The following is a 13,943-nucleotide window of genomic DNA, read 5'->3' as shown; positions in this document are numbered from 1 at the left end:
CTCAGCATGATCCGGTAGGAAACAACTTTGCTTTGCCCACCTTCGAGTCACGATTCATGCTGTCTGTTCTTTCTGTTGGCATTAATGGAAATTTTTGGACTGCCGAAAGGGATTCTGGTCCGACCGTTAGCTAGTGGAAACATCTAGACTGTACCCTGGACCCACCCGACCTCGCCCCAAAATGGCGCCGATGTAGGAGGGACCTACAACTCCTTATGGCGTTCCGGTTACTTGGTATTGATGTTAAGGGATATGTATACGGTCTTTTTGCACATGGCGGGCGGGGGACGGGGAGGGTACTGACTGGGCATGCGAACAACCTTATTGATGCTGGTCTTCTCATTATTGATTATTTTTATTTTCGCATTAAGGTAGTATTGCTCATGATACTCGACGCCTCTTGCACCGTGGCCGGCCTATACGGTTGTAGGCCCGTATTTGTGTACTGACATTTCTTTTCAATAAAGGGTTTTCGAATGAATTATAGGATCAGCGTCATAGCAAATCATTAGGGTTGGCGAAGGTTTTTAATAATGACCAATATTCCCAAACAATAGAAGACAGATAATACAGACCCTTTGCCTGAATTTTGGATTGGTGAAAATTTGTATCCATCACACCTGTCTTTTTCCAGAGTTGTTAGAAAATGGTTGACTGTAGCTTAAGGTATCTGCCGAATGCAAGGTATGGTATTCTGTCCCATAATATACGACTGATTGAGAAACAACTGCACGACGAGGGAACTCGAATTTAGGGACAAATAAAATGAAGCATCTTTGTATATTAAAAGGGAATGATATAGTAGATCTGTGGTATTAAACGCTCCTACAGCTAGCCTGGTACGTGGTAAGTAGAACTTTTTCGTGTTTATGCGCGCTGACGTACCTTGAATGCTGCCCCCCCCCCCTTCTTTTCTTCTCTGTAGGTTACATCGGAGTTCCGACTGAAGAATGGAGTGGACATAGACCGCTCGGTGCTCAATGTAGGGAAAGAAATAGACAACCGCTGTGAGATGGTGCGTGGAATGCAGACCATCACTGGGAACGTGAAAAACTGTATGGTATGACTGTGCGTACGTGCCCTGATTGTACGGTATGAATGTGTATGTATTGCATATGCCTGGGTCGCTGGAGAGAACGTCTTTGTATGACTGAAATGCTTGTCTATCGATCAAGGGGATGGGAAAATAAGCCCGAATATGGTAACTCCTCGTTTGAAGAAGCGACTCTCCCTCTCCCGGAAGCTAGTAAATTGGAGGGTGACTTACACCAGAAACTTGAAGGGTCATTTCGGTATGACGAACCCGACTCCAACTGATAACCCAAATGTGCCACCAGTGAGTCGATTTGTGTGCTGACTAAATAAGAGAAGTTAAGAATACCCCAGGTCGGGGTTCATCCAAACCCCCCCCCCCCAGCCCAGAAGTTAGGGATACTGGCATGTTTTAGATTCACCACTTCATCTTCCATCCACTTAGAAAATAAGAGTTGTACCATTGAACGTCCGGCCGATACCGCTCCTCTGCCTCAGTCTGGATCACCGCCTACCCAGGGGTTGGAGGGCTCCACCGTGAGTATAAGCACGACTGGACTAATGTCCGACCGGAAAAAGAGGAGTGAGTATTTTTTTTTTTTTTAAATGAGACCTACAATAAATTGCCCAGAAAGGGAGGGGAGTAAAGAGTCCGACCCCCCCCCCCCAAATGAATTACGGATGATACCGAAACTAGCCCTGTGTCTTCGTCTTAGGTTTCTTTGCTCGATGTATGTACCGTTACACCCTATTCGGTATTTGTGTGTACGTGAACGTTGAATTTATGTTTTCCCCCAGCTTGTGTTCCTGGACGTAAAACTGACTCGTGCTGCTCTATGTTGTGTGTACACCAAGTAGCCTATTATCGTGCACGTCTCTCTCTCTCTCTCTCTCTGTCTCGTTTTATGTCGTACGTGTACCAAATAGCCTACTTGGTGCGCACGTCATTCTCTCTCTCTCTCTCTCTCTCTCTCTCGCTCTCTCTCTCTCTCTCTCTCTCTCTCTCTCTCTCTCTCTTCCTCGCTGAAAGCTCCCTTGCCCTCTTTTGAATAGATGACGAAACAGTACGTCCTCAGTATATGTATAATTGGCCTAAACACGACGGTGTTCGAACAAATTGACAGAAGCAAAACGACCGTAGTTTACCACACTACTACCTCTCCTTTCTGTAAAATGTTGAAACTTAATTGGCTGAGAAAGAAAGGACAGGTAAGACGACTTATGTCTCCCAATCTGGCCCTTATCACGGGAACTATTTGTCAGTGGTTTTTGTTTTATGGCTCTAACGACTCCACCTCCATCGCTCAGAATCGCCCCGCCCATTGCACAGAAATAGAGCGTCTAAGCACCCCGTCCTTCCAGAATAGTCCCAGTTCTGTACTAGCCGTCCCTGGATATTTTAAACAATACAGCTGATGACCTTGTTTTTAAAGATACATCGCCTAAAAACTGATAAAAGTTAACTATTGTCTCCAGCAAGAAAAATGTTTAGCTTGTGTTCCTCCCCGAAACAGATATTTGTGAGCCCATGACAGTAGCACCTCGCACTTTTTCATACACTTAGCAGTCCCTGGAGAAAAATATGGATAGACAGGGCTTGTGTTAGAAGAACGAGTCTCTACCGGGGAAGCCGGTTCAAATTTTGCTAGACCAGGAAGTTATTGGATGTCAGACTTCTTGTAACACTTATAAGGTACAGGAATGAACACATAGCAGACCTAATGATGGAAATTTGCAAGAACACTCACAAACCTGCATCACAGCAATGATTAAAGAGTTAATAGACTTCCACCATAGAGCGACCGATAAACGTTTCCCCGACCACTTGGGGTTGGGAGAGAGAGAATGAAGTGTGTAAATGTCTTCCCAACCAGTTCTCTAAGATTTTGTTTCTTGTACTCATTCAAAGATAACACGTGGTCATCGGAGAAGAGGGGTCGGACGTGACGCACAGCCTGGCTGCGGATCATGGAACATCTATGGCCTCGACCAAGGGGGAGCCACGGAGCAAAAAGAGGCGGGACGAGGCACCATTCTCAGCAGGGAAAGCGATAAAAAGAAGGGCTATCCCGAAGCCCCCTGCTCACTGATCAGCTCATGCCTGAAGTCCCGGCCCGTCGAGCCCGATTGATGGGCTCAGTGCTAAAAGATTCTGCTCTCCTTGGTCCGCTTTTTGATCCGATCCCACTCCACCCCCTCTTCCCTCGGCCTCCCAAGGCACGCCCCGACTCTCCCCCCCCCTCTCTTTTCCATATGGGATTTTGAACTTGACTTGACGAAAAAGGAACGAAATGCGGGTACCCCGTCTCAAGGTACCTATGATAAGATCAGTTAAGGAACAGGACAAAACAGGACTGTGATCCGAGAGCAAAGAGTGGTCACACCCTGCAATGTGAAAACCTGGATTTGAGCTGGACCTTAGCTCCACCGCCGGTGCTCAACAGTGCCAACGAAAGAAGAAGAACAATGAGAGCTTACCAGTGATTGCTCGCGGTAATAGGACACTGGAAAGAAGAACTCCCTTGTGGACATTACCCCCCCCCCCCCTTCTCTGACTGTAACTCCTGTTGAGTTGAAATTCCTCTCCCAACCACCTTTGAATTGACTATCCTCCAATCAAGTTCCCAAGGTCTTTTATCGGTCACTTCCAACTGCACACTGATAGTTAAGAAACCTTAACTTTGTATAATGACACTTGTATAACACCAGCCGTGCACATGACTATGCTGTCTAGTTTGATCCACACGAAGTCTAGGCCTTAAGTAATGTACGTAATATTCCTTGTTTTGTCTGACCACTCTTTACGGTATCAGGTTTGTGTTTAAGCGAGCTTCCCTCCACCTATCTCCGGGTCTGACATATGACGCAGCTGATGTAACTCTGTATGCGCTACCTCCTCGCCTATCACATCAACTACATGTAATTATGTACAATTGTGTCAGATTATTCCTGTCTGTCCTGAGACTCTGTACTTTGAAACAGGAACGCATGAAAGCATTTACAATGTCGTGGCTAAGAATTTAACGAAGATGGATGTCGGCTAGACAAGCTGGCTAGATATGTTGAAAAGGGAGGACTGTTAAAATCTGGTTTGCGATGTCAACATAATCGGCGCCACCTTGTCTCTCTCCAGCGCCGCACGCAGAAACACACGGCGGACATTTTAGACACCACGGCCCCTCTCCCCGCTCATTGCCGATCGCCAGTGCGTCCCTCTGGTGCTGCAAACATCCCCCCCCGCGGGCCGGCCACCCCCGCTCTCTCATACATGGGCCATAAACCCTCTCCTTCTGCGCGACCCTGCCATGGAACCACATCCCGCGCCTGACCAACACCTCCTTTCATCCCATACATGGTCATACGTCCTTTTGATAACCCCCTTCCTCTGCGCACGATTGTCCGAACCGATCCCAGGCCATCACCTAGCCCTGCGGATGCAGTTATTGGCCCCACTGTAAGGGAAACACCTCACATCAAAGGGATTACAGTAGATCAAGGCCCCCACCCCCTGAGACCCGACCAGTCGCACACACCCCCGGGAATTGGCGGAATGTCCACCTGTGTGATAGCCATCTCTTACTGTGGGTGGGGGGGGGGACTTCCATTGTAGATATGTGTAGGAACAAGCTTGAAATGGGGATTCCAAGGATGCCTTTCCGTACATCAAAGTCTTAACAAGAATGTGTCACATGTAATAAAGCAATAAACCTGTGTATAAGAGGCCAGGCCTCAGAGATGTGGGTAGAGCACCTCGTGACGATACCTTGCTGTCTGATCTGATGTGTTCTCCTCCGGAGAGAATAAACCCTTGTTTCCTGCCTTCCAGTCTCCGGCGCCTGCCTCTTTTGTTGGTTAATTATCGAATGGTATAAGAGGCGATTACCGCCGGGCAATACTTGAACGGTTATCGACTGAAGGTGCCGCTACCATTTAACAGCACATGTTGGCGAAACGCTCTCATAAACTCCCAACATATGCACCAGCACTTCCCATGAATCATCACCCGCGATTCACAGTGATGCAAGAAAGGAACATGTCGAAATTGCTGTGAGAGATGAGCCTATGCAATATGGGCGATACATTTCCACATGGACTATTATTATCACAAACCGACGCGTCCCTTAGTGCACACCACACACGTTTAAAGATATTTGCAACAAAAGCAAAGTTGCACCACCAAAAAAAGGAATATATTAGATCCGTGTCCAAAGGTATATTCTTCAAAGTTCTTCTTTTATTTAAACAGGGTTAAAAAAACGATCAGGATGAATTAAACAGTCAACGCGTTTCGTCCATACACATGGACTTCTTCAGGGCATAACTAGTTTGCATATGATGAAGGAAGGCAATTTGACCAAGGAGTTAAAGTAGTAGCCGGTATGGTATAATCTCCTTCGCTTATCTATTTTGTTAAACACGTAAAGGATCTCATCACATATGTTGAGCGAAAGGGTATGAAGTCAATCTGATCAGAACGTCTTTGCTGCATGGGATATTAATCTTCCAAATGGCTATTATATCGAGCATGTAGAGAACCCTTCATATGGGTGGAATACACAAACGTTGGATGGGGTCAAGTCAAGATGAACCTTGGTCCAACCAAAATAAGGTGGGCCCAATATTGATGGCTATATGCCGTAACCAGCCTCAATAAGCCGGAGTTCGCGGTTGAAGCGTCTCCTGTTCGTCATGACGCTACCTGACAGGTAGTGACAGGTTAATGACGCATTTCATGGGGTCCATGGGTACTATAGTTATGCATTAAATTGTTCTTCTTTGGCTGCTGAATGTTTGCAGTAAAGCTGGAAAAGCATAATCTGAGTTGCATAATCTGAGCCTCAGCCTCTGCCATAGAATGCGAAATCAGTGGGGAGTAAAACAAGTGGGCGATGGACTGCCCTGTGCTGCAATGTAGGACCGGCTCTAGGGTGGTGTGACTGGCACCACCGCACCGGGTGCTGACTTGGGTAGGGGAGTCCACCTGAGAAAATTATGGTTTTAAAAGCACCTGCTGCTGCATTCCTGGCCTCCAGCAGTTTTCAGGCAACAATAAAAATATCATATCAATATCAATATTGATTAATGTTCTTCCTGGAGAGAGATCGGAGTTTTGCCTAGTGCAAGTTTTGACTCATGGTAAGGTAGCGCAGAGGGTTAATATGCCTGCTGCAAAGAAAGTGTACCATTCACATCACAATGTGCATATAATGGAAATAGGTCAGTGGATTACTGCTTTTGTCAGAGACTTCCTTTTGTTACTTGCAGTTTATAATCCTAATAAAGAACAGTGAGCTATTAACTGTCATCAAAGAATTGCAGGCAGACTGAAAGGTATAGATGAGAGTGTTATAATTTTTCCCCAGTCTTTCATTATTCTAATGTTGCAAAAAAGGGTTCATTTGGGTGTAAATCAATTCTTGTTATTAAAGTGAACTCCCAACCATGGTGTTGCATTTTCTATTCAGAGTTTGTGCTTCTCCAGACCAAGCACCTTTAAACTATACTGCCTACCAGTATGGGTGGCATGCCAATCCTACCCAGTGTAGTCCTGTCTTACCTAAGGTTTCCTATACACTGATTTACACATGTATGATTGATTTTCTCTGTGTAATGTGTGTGTGATGTAAAGTGCTCTGACACTCTTCACTTTGAGTGACGCTATAAAACTAATTAAACGCATCTGAAAGAGAGTGGTTATGGAGACTTGAGGGGCACTGTGAATGGGTGGTAATGAGGGAATCCGTGGTGGAGGTGGTCATTGGGGGGGTTCCAAAGCACATTGTCGCACCAGCGCTGAAGCTGGCCCTGTCACGCATGCGTGACACCACAGGTGACCAACAAGCAGAACCTGTATCCAGCAATTGTAAAGGCACGTTGGTTGGTGCCACAAACACAAAAGGGCAGCTAGGATAAACTTGACAGAAAGGACTGTTATGGGGAGATCTAAAGATTTTGAAGTAGACGCCTCACCCACTTAATAGTAGCAGGTTTCATCATCGGCACCTATCCTCACCATGGCATGATGGTACAACCAGGGTGAACATAACCAAAAAAGGTGGGAGTTCTTATATAAATCGTAGCTGGATATATGGCAGGAATCCAGAGGGTAAGAGATAAAATGGTCTCAGGGTAAATCCAGGAAATGTTCCTTTAATCAGTAGGTACCTCAGACATAATTAAAAGCAGAGTTTGGGTCTTAATATTGACTTCCAATGTTGGTTGGTGCCCACACATCTACTTAGCTTGGTGTCTTCTGTAATCTCCCCATGTGTAGCCCTGCTCCTTGGCTTCTGCCATGCAGAACTGATATTATCAGTAGTGCATCAGAAACAAATCACATGACAATACTAAACCTGGGCTACAAACTGAGACAGGTGGTAGTACACTTGGAAATTGAAGAAGGGGAATCTGTGGATCTTAAAGATAAAGTGCATTTCCTCATCCAATTTAGCAAATATGAAGCAAAGTGGCACCACGATTTCAGAGATAATGCAATGAAAAACACAGTTTCAATCCAAGCAATGAAATCAAAGGTGCTAATGTTGCCGCAGAAAAATCTGCTGAATATCATTGCGCGACGTTATGAAAGACACCAATGCACAGTCTAGTACAAGAAGGCAGACACTACTATGGCAACAATCCTTTGAAAAAACATGAAGTCCCTACTCAACAAAGAACTGACACACTCTTGTTCTCTTTAGGTTAAGCCTGGGCAGCGCATGCGCCGCTCTGCGAGCCATGCTGTATTGGAGTATGTACTTAAAGCCCCGCCTACTCTCCGCCCATAATGTTCATTGGCTTATGTCATTGTCCTTCGTAAATGCTGGCTTCTGATTTTGTTATTAGGCTTGTTAGTCCCTCCTTAGTACCGCCTTGTCTTCATTTGTAACCTCCCATGAGGACTTTTACTTCGGTTGTTACATAGTAGTCTTCTTTAATCTGTAAGCACTATTTTCTTTAAAGAGTTTCTCTTACTGCAGGATGGTCTCTTGCATGCAATTGTGACCACCAGCTTGTTTATTTAACTCGTAGCAAACGGGATGCTCTTCAGGGGTCATGGGTAACAGAAGGGGGCAACTCAGTGATGCCTTCAAGCATTTGCAATGCAGTAGGTCTTGCACTTACGAGAGTTTGAACTATTGGCATTGTAAAATGACAATGCCTTTTATTTATGGTTTAAAAGCCGAAACATAAAGGCATTGCCATTTACATTTCCAATAGCTAAAACTTGCGTAAATGCGAAACCTATTGCATTGCAGATGCTTGTTTTAGTACACAAACGATGTTTAGCGAAATAAAAAAAAAGCAAAGTAAGCTTTCGGCAACCGCTGTATGTTTAATAGTGGTTCATGTCACTAACGTATTATTGTACTACATTATATAGCTCTTTCAATAGCCTTATTGAAATGGAACGTTAAAAAATCCTGCAAGCACAATCTTATTAAAAGTAAGCCGCTTCTGTTGCAGTTTTGAAAACGCCAGTCCCACCAGAAACAGACGATGAACATATCAAGGAAGACGCCATGTTCAGATAAACTGAAAAAGTTATGCTCTCGAGCCTTCAAAGTGACAGCTTCTTCCACTCCGACCCGCCCCTTCTAGAAGGAAGTCTATAATTGGACCGAAAAATGAACCCGCCCATACTTTGGGATAGCCGCTGCTGTCCGTTAATTATGGTATTGTACAACGATGGCTGTCCCGCCCCTGCGAGAGAAGTACATTTTAACTGGTGAAAATATTTGCAGCTTGAGAAATCTTCATTGGATAAACAATACAGTCAGTTAATGCTCAGTTTCGCGCTTAATGATCATGCAGGAGCCGGCCTTGTCTAACGCCCCGCATGTGAACGTAGGAATTATTTAGGTTAGCGCAGCTCTCATTGGTTATTCTTGTTGGCAGTCATACGCTGAATCCTACTCTCTTTGGAAACGCGTTTGCAATTGGATAAGACCTTTTAAGTCTCGCGCCCCTCCCATTGGCCTGCTGGTGCTGTCAGTTAGCACGACTTCTGTGTGGAAGGAGATACTGGGCCTGGCTGAACTGTAGGCGGCTGTGCTAAGCAAGCAACGGAGGAGGAGCAGAGCCGGGGAAAGCGCCTGGAAACGGCAAGGTGAGAAACAGTTGCGGAATTAGCTTCAAGGAGCTGCTTGTGTGACGTTGGTGTACACAACAGTTGGTGCTGTAAATTAAGCAAGCGCTGTGTGTGACGTCAATTCTGCACTGATTTATTTCGGGGGCGGCAGTAAAGTGTGTAGGTGATGTCACTGCTCTAATTCCGGTACTGGTGTGAGGACCCGGCGCTAGTGTTGTGTGACGTCACTGCCCTGTTGTCTTTATGTGACTTTGTTTGTGACGGGATTCAGTGCACTGATTTACACTGCAGTGCTCTACGGTTGTACGTGGAGACGCCAGCGTGTGCCGGTTTACTCTGGGACTATGGTGATGATGTATTCCTTCACAACACCGGTTTATAGTGGAGACGAGCATAACTATGATGTTGCTGCTTTGGTTAACTTCGGCTAGTTAAGCGTGAACTAACGTTATACTGATGTCGGTCTCTCCTGTATGATCGTATGTCATAGAAAGAGCACCATGGGGTATAAGGGAGTAAGCAATATTTTTAGTTTTGAAACTTTAATTGGAAAAGCTCGGTGACAAGTAGGGGGTAGCTTGACTTCATGAACATCTATCTCTCACTCAAGGAGGAACTCCGCATTCCCAGGGGTTTCAGCCTTCCCTTGAGAGCCTGCATCTTTTTCCTGGGGCCAGTGAGCATTTTTATCCCATACGAGTTCGAGTTCCCGTAGGGGGAGGCTCCTGTTGGCAATAATTGGTCTACGCTTTAGGATACTGCAGACCTTTCTGTATGTCCGATGCCTTTCAGCTGATGGAAGGGGACACTGTAACGCAATATCTGCAGTTCCTAGATAGATGATAACCTCTGCAGCCAGCTTAGCTCCTCTGGTCCATGTGCTGTCTGGATCTAGGGTGGGGTTCTGCGCAGTGTGGCTTTCATTCCTCATGCCTGAAAGGAAACTGCATTTTAAACTGGGTACCTGTCAAACATAATATCGCGTCTTTGGGGTGGTGTAAATGGGGCAGATTATAGACGAAGGGGCACTCTTGTGTTAGGAATAGTTTTATTTTTATTTATTTGCATTTACAGATGACGTTTTCCTTCAGTGAATTTGTGCAGGCTCCTTAACGTGAGTGGAACATCGGAGATCCCATTAAATCCCTGCAGCATCAAAGGGATGACACTACAATGTTAATTGTATCCCAAATCTAGAACCAAATGCAGATGCTGCTCCCTCGCATATAATAATACATTATTAACCTGCTGTATTGCTTCCGCCCGCCCTCTTTTTGACCTCCTGGGATCTTGCATGTGTTCATTTGCTGTACCCTTTATTGCACTATTTCGGTATATTGCGTATGATGTTTGCTGTCCAGCTGTACAGTTTTGTACTGTTTAATATAATTGATTTTATTGCTGGCCCTCGTCTCCTGCATATAGCCTGCTCTGAACTCAAAGGAATGGGTTTAAGTCTAGGAGAATCCAGCACATCATGGAAGGAATTAAGAAGGGAGTGGCGTTTGTCCCAGAACCTAGGAGCCAAAGGGGCACATAACATATGGCTGCCGCATGGAGGGAGCTTTGGAAATCTCCCCCTTTAAGGCGCCATGATAACATGTAAACCTATGGAGACTGGTCGTGAGGCAGGTATCTGTGTGTCCCCCAGTTACTGCCACATGTTTTTCGTCCGGCAGTGTCCTTCGTGGTCTTAAAGCATGTCAATAGTATGTTTAAATTTATAATCTAGGATTAGAATTTTTCCTTAGAAGAAATACAAAATAAAGTAAGAAGGTAAAGAAAGTGTCAGCTGTCGCAGTGAGAGTTGAGCATTACTGTGTAAACGGGGCTATCATCCAATAAATACTATGGCGGTGGATGCTTGTGTAAGTTTGGATTTTAATTTCTCTTACTTGATGATTGATTGATTGATTTATTGCACAATTACTTACAATAATTACAAAAAGCCCTTCATGTTAAAAACATCTGCCATAAAAATATAACAGACGAAACAATTGATGAGGGGATTGCTGGACAATGCAAACATTGAGCCCAGTCAAAAGGATCTGGGTTAAATCCATCATTCTTTTGCTCACCATGCCACCCCAGTTTAGACCTGGCCATATGCAAATCAGTCTTGACCCTGTGCCTCATGGGAACAGTCCAGCCCGAACTGCCAAGCTAGGTCCTCCCTGGACCGGAAACAAGCATCCTAGAACCAGTTTCGGAGTTTCACCCCTTTTCAGCCAGGGTAGCTTGAATCCAGTGGCACAGTGAGCCCGGGACCTACGTCTTGGCACACTTAGGGCGAGAAAGCAAAAGACACACAATTGCTGGACAGAAGGCAGAACAAATCAAAACATTCTCCCCCAGTCTGGGTTATATCCATCATTCTTTTGCATATGTCTCCCTAAGTGTGAATGGCATGCTCAGACGTGGGTCCTGTGCTCACTGCACCTCTGGATTCAAGCTAGCCTGGCTGATGAGGGGTGATGCCCCGAAACCAGTCCCAGGATGCTTGTTTCCGGTCCAGAGAGGACCTGGCTTGGCAGTTAGGGCTGGACTGTTCCCATGAGGCACATGGTCAAGCCTGATTTGCAAATGGCTGGGTTCAAACCTTGGTGGCGTGGTGAGCAAAATAACAATGGATTAAACCCAGAACTTTGTGACTGGGTGTGAATGTTTGCGTTGTTCAGCATTCCCTCCATCATTTTCTCCCTTTGTAAAAATATAACAGTACACATGAATCGTTTATTAAAAAATGCTAAGATCAAATATTTAAAGCAAAGGTTGGTAATAGGCGTGCTGTCCTGCCCCCCCACCCCCCCACACCCCCTGCCTTGGCCAGCATGCTGGTAAGGGGGGGTTTCAATACATCAAATTTCTTTTCTGTGGCTGAGTTCTGCACTGAACATAGACTCTTATGATTGTAAAGCAGGCAGCAGTGCTACTGCAGCCTTCATAAACTTCAGAAAGTGAGCAGCCAATTGTACAGATTCCCCTCCTAAACACGCCTCTATGGCTCCTCGGCAGGTGCAGATATTCGAAATGCCCCAAATTGGTCGAAGCCAAAACCTCCTTAGCGGGATCAATTCCTCGCATATGCATAGCACATGGGTCAATGATTCCTCTCCGTTGGCACAAAGGCGGCATTGCCTGTCCTTCTACAGGTTCCTCAGCCTACACCAATAAGACTCAGGGGGACTAAACTGAAGCACAGACCCATTAACTGACTTTTCATGGTGAGGTTGAGTGGCAGGGAAAGGTAGAATAGTAGGGACCCTGGCTCATAGTGTTGAGGCCAAACTACCATGCCCCAGTTTTTTCAACGCTTATGCGTCCAGGTCTGCTTATATTAACCTAGCTTGTTTCATCAGCAGCTTGGCCACCACAGGAATCTGTAGCGTGCTTTGAAAGACTCCAAGGCGTGCATTAAAAACATTAACCCTTTTGTTGCTGGGTTGCCTATTAACTTTCAGATGGGATTTTTTATCGTGCACTCCTGCGCCTGGTTGGCTTTCATGCAATAAGCTTCAAACCTGGCTTTTAATAACCATTGCTGCTAGGTTATCCCAAACTCTAGTCGGATTTGAGCATGTGAGGTGCAGTTGGGAAGTAGAAATGCTCTTTGATAGCAAGATGTCTGTGCTCTATTTAGCCAGTTGGCCATTCTACTTCTGAATGTCAGTGCCCCATAGACCACTGGTGGGGAGAAATTTACATCCTATTTTCTTCAGGAAGGGGGGGGGGGGGATAGGTCTGGAGTATTCATTGATCGTTTATTTATTTATTTATTTATTTATTTTAATTCACAAATACCCCTTCAAGGAAGTTGGCTATTCCCTGTCGGGCAGTGATTATGTGCTGCTAAACGGTCCCTGTGCTCTAAACAAACTCCAATGTATTTGTAAGTGGTCACCACCTCTACAGCCTTTTCCTCAATGACAGCTTCTGGGAGATTATCATCGCCTTGTTTTTGCTGTATTCACTTGCCGAAGATTGGCCTTGCAGTAAACTGTTGGTGCCGAGAAAAGTCTCTGGAGGCCAGTCTGTGTTTGGTCTAAAAGGACCATGTTGTCCGTGTACTGTAGTGATTGGATTTTAACACCATCCTTTTTAGGTGGAAATGCTCTTATTGGCGCTAGATGGTCAGGGAGGTCAGCCAAATGCAAAAAAAAAACGCAACTGTGCCAAAATGCAACCTTGTTTCAAGCGTGTATCCGAATTTTACTTGTGGTGGCCCAGCCAATTCTGACTCTTATGTTTACCTTTGTGACCAAGTAAAGGGTGATGATTGCTTTTTAATACATTTTGAGGGATGCCCCCGTTGCTTAATTTTGCTCAAAGTCTTGGCTGTGACACACTATCCAATGCAGTTTGGAAGTCGATAAATCCCGCATAGAGGAACCTTAGCTTAGCTGCTAATGTGGATTCGATTAGATGGGCGATGCAGATAAGGTGGTCCTCAATATGGCAACCCTTTTGGAAGCCAGTTTGAGACAGAGGGTGCAGCACTTTCTTCTGCCTAAGCTTGGAGCACTTGGTTTAATAATCTGGTGTGGCAATTACCTTCAACTTTTAGTAATGCAATCAATCAGTAATTCCCTGGGCACAATGGCAAGCCTTTTTTATGGATCGGAACCTCGAGTGAGCCCCTCAATATCTCAGGAATATTTCTCCCTAGTGGGCATTCTTTGAGTAGAGGCCCCATCACTACAGCCTATCTAGACAGTGCCCACATGTATACTACGGCAGGAATGCCATTTGGGCCAGGTGTAACACTTGCTCTCATTGACTTGCTAGCTAATACTACTCGAGCTGAAGTTATTAAAAGCAT

The 13,943-nt window shown here is 45.3% G+C and overlaps 1 protein-coding gene across 43 annotated transcripts in view; it reads left to right on the top strand.

Annotated features, from left to right (window-relative positions):
• Positions 1-9,053: 9,053 nt before the first annotated feature.
• MAP4 (microtubule associated protein 4) overlaps positions 9,054-13,943 on the top strand; it is a 1,793,677-nt gene continuing 1,788,787 nt past the window's right edge. For 34 of the 43 annotated variants that reach the window (XM_085628688.1, XM_085628664.1, XM_085628660.1 and 31 more), the window contains exon 1: positions 9,054-9,142. The gene's annotated coding sequence lies outside the window, so the exon portion shown is untranslated. Of the gene's footprint in view, positions 9,143-10,198; positions 10,239-13,943 lie in introns of all 43 variants that reach the window. The other 9 variants (XM_085628687.1, XM_085628661.1, XM_085628696.1 and 6 more) reach the window with 1 other exon arrangement.

The sequence above is a fragment of the Triturus cristatus genome, chromosome 10, assembly GCF_964204655.1.
Source record: "Triturus cristatus chromosome 10, aTriCri1.1, whole genome shotgun sequence".
Classification (NCBI taxonomy): Eukaryota; Metazoa; Chordata; class Amphibia; order Caudata; family Salamandridae; genus Triturus; species Triturus cristatus.
The sequence above is the reverse complement of the archived record's forward strand: the minus strand, read 5'-3'. Positions and strand labels throughout refer to the sequence as shown.